The sequence below is a fragment of the Bidens hawaiensis genome, unplaced genomic scaffold (genome assembly GCF_021521415.1).
Source record: "Bidens hawaiensis isolate Kalapana, Puna unplaced genomic scaffold, B.hawaiensis_p1.1 tig00033354_1, whole genome shotgun sequence".
In the NCBI taxonomy this organism is placed as follows: domain Eukaryota; kingdom Viridiplantae; phylum Streptophyta; class Magnoliopsida; order Asterales; family Asteraceae; genus Bidens; species Bidens hawaiensis.
The window spans coordinates 112,029-115,091 of NW_027495718.1; the positions used below are offsets into that span (position 1 = coordinate 112,029).

A 3,063-nucleotide genomic window follows, 5' to 3' on the forward strand; every position below is an offset into this window, starting at 1 on the left:
ATAGCATAAGTTACAAACCTTTTGTCATTGTTCTTTCTGTCCCTTTCAAACTTTCCTATCTAAATTAGTTCATCAAACAAATCTAACATTATTTAACTCTTGATGTTTTTACTTTTTAGTCATATCACATATATGAAATGCGGGCCCGTGACTAACGTAGACATTTCTCATAATGCTCTAATTGTTTCACATTTTACATGAGTTTAAACGGTGAAAAGTAGTTATTCATACATATATCACTACTACAAAAAACACCTTTAATGACATGCAATGCGTGTCATAAAATGGTACATATGACACGCAAGTGCGTGTTATTGAAGCCCTGTCATAAATGGAATATGACATGCATTCGCATGTCATCTTTTTGTGACACACATTTACGACATGCATTTACGACGCGCAGTTATGCGTGTCATGATTTTATGTGTTTAAAAAATATATATTTATATATACACATATATTTATAATATATATATATATTATTATATAACTCAAGTTGGTATTTCATAGGTCCTACCGGGAGTCGAACCCGGGTCACTGGATTCAAAGTCCAGAGTGCTAACCACTACACCATAGAACCAGTATAACACCTTGTACTACACTTGAATATGCAAATCGATCATAATAGTTGATGCATACCTGATAATCGCCCATTTTCTGAATGCGTATATATTCATTTTCTTTTTTCTGTAAGTATTGAAGTAGATTGTTTTGCTACTCTTCAGAAACCTTATAATCAGTCAGTTTTTTCTTCAAAACATTATACCTGCATCAAGAATAGATTTTTGTTATCCTTTTTGGTCTTTTCAAAAATGAATATATATCCATGAGAAATATCAGTCAAACATGTTGTACACCATTATTATTAGAATAGGAACATATAATTATAATAATAATAACAATAACAATAATAATAATAATAATAATAATAATAATAAGTAATACCTTAAGTAACTCTGTTGATGTAAGGATCACACAAGTAGTACATCACCTACTTCTATAACTTGAAACTCAATCAATAAGAACCTATATTTAACACAAGTTACAAGAAACTAATAATTATAATTTTAATCTATTATAAACGAGTTAGTGATATAATAGATTGTTTTTCATGTGGTTAAATAAGTGATTAACTTGATTAGATGTTGAATTATTACATTATCATATAGTGCTTCCCTTGTAAAAGTTAGTGATATAACAGATTATTTATACTCTAATAAACTGTTCTAGTTTATTGTCTCTGCTAAAGTGTTTAGGAAGTGTTTTCACCTAGCCAAATGCTAGTCACTGCAATGCAGTTTCAGCAATATAAACAGGCCCTGCATGTGACTTAACATTTTTTGTAGCCTATTTCAATGATATGATTGTTGGGTTTCTATGAATATTTTATACTAAGTTAACCATTTAACTAGTCACAATAAAGGCGGAAGCGTGATATAAACAAACTACACATATGTATCCATATGTATATATATATATATTACAAGTTTATATGATATGTGTGTTGGGTTTTATACAAGATTATCAAAGTTCAAGTTAACCATATTTAACTAGAAAACGCAACGGAAGCTTAGATTTTAAAACTTGTTATGAACATACCATTATGTTAAAACTAAAACCCAAAGAACAAGGATCAATATTACAAGAACAAGATGCTCACAAAAGTAAATTGTACCTTCTTATACCTTATGAGAAGATGTAGGTGGATGAAGAAGATAATGTCTTCAAATGGCAAGGTTGCAAAGGAGAAACCCTCAAGCTTTTGATACCCCAAGCTTTTAAACAACAACACCAACTTGTTGCTAGGATTAGAACACTTGAATCAAGCTCACAAAACACCCCCTTTCTTTGGCCAAAGTGGCCGTGGATATTGAGAGAGAAAGAGAGAGAGTTTTACACTTGAAAATACAAAAGAAAACAAGACCCAAAATGCATGTGTGTTGAATGGAGGAACATAAAAGGAGAACCAAAGAGCATCTTGGTCTTTGATTGGGTAAAACCACCACCCCCACATGGGTGGCCGGTTTTTGTTTTGTTTTCCTTTTTTTTTTTTTTTTTTTTTTTGTTTTGTATTTTGTTTTAACCATTTAAAACATCTCCATTCATTTTATAAAACTCATTTTTTTATAAAATGTACATACATTTATATAATTATTTAACCAATTAAATAATTAATTTATATAAACAAATTATCCAGATAATTTATTTAAATCCTCAAGTGTGTTTGTTTAGAAAACCAATTTTCTAAACACGTAGTGTTCGGTATTCATTTAAATGATCAAATCATTAAAAGAATACATTTGGTGTCGTCTAGCTTGTTATTGGGTATGACCCGACTTGGATCAAACACAGTTAGCCACATTAATATAAGTATGTGTCTCGGGCATACGTAATTCCAACAATCTCCCACTTGCACGAGATACATAGAAAATTAATGCAAGTGGTGAATACCGCCTAACAACAGTTCACCACCCCTAATGTGTTTGACGAAGTGCCATTCATTAACATCATCCCTTCAAGTCCCTTACTTGATATGATTTAGGTGAATCTATCATTATATCCCTTTGTTACTAGATGTCATGTTGGATCTAAGAGACATAGGCGATCATTCTCTTTACAATTCAACTTTATCAGGCCTTAGACATCTAAACTCTCAACACATAAGAGGAACAAATTCCATCTTGACTGTATACGCCTCTCACTATCACTTTATACTCCACCTGAGCTCATCCTTATGTACCATCTTTTACGAATAGCGAAGGGCAGAGTCAAAGTGTAATACTTGGTGAAAATCAAGACCCAGTATACATCTCAGGTCTAAGGATAATATGAAATTCTCCTTTACTCAAAATTACTAATGATCAGGTCCATTGACTCCATGTAGTAATATTGAGAGCGGGTCAGTCCAATATTCGTATCCCACAAATATCTATGAACCTTGGCAGCAAACCTATGCTCCATATTCATTCCTTATGAATATCCACCAATCCTAGTTCATAATAGTCTTGCTTCATATTTGTTCCCACAAATGTGATCGACTACGGACTTTTAGAATAAGATAAC

The 3,063-nt window shown here is 31.9% G+C and overlaps 1 non-coding gene across 1 annotated transcript; it reads right to left on the bottom strand.

The window, feature by feature from the left end:
- Nucleotides 1-508: 508 nt before the first annotated feature.
- On the bottom strand, nucleotides 509-580 carry TRNAQ-UUG (transfer RNA glutamine (anticodon UUG)). Its single transcript has one exon. It is a non-coding gene; the product is annotated as a tRNA-Gln (tRNA).
- Nucleotides 581-3,063: the final 2,483 nt, after the last annotated feature.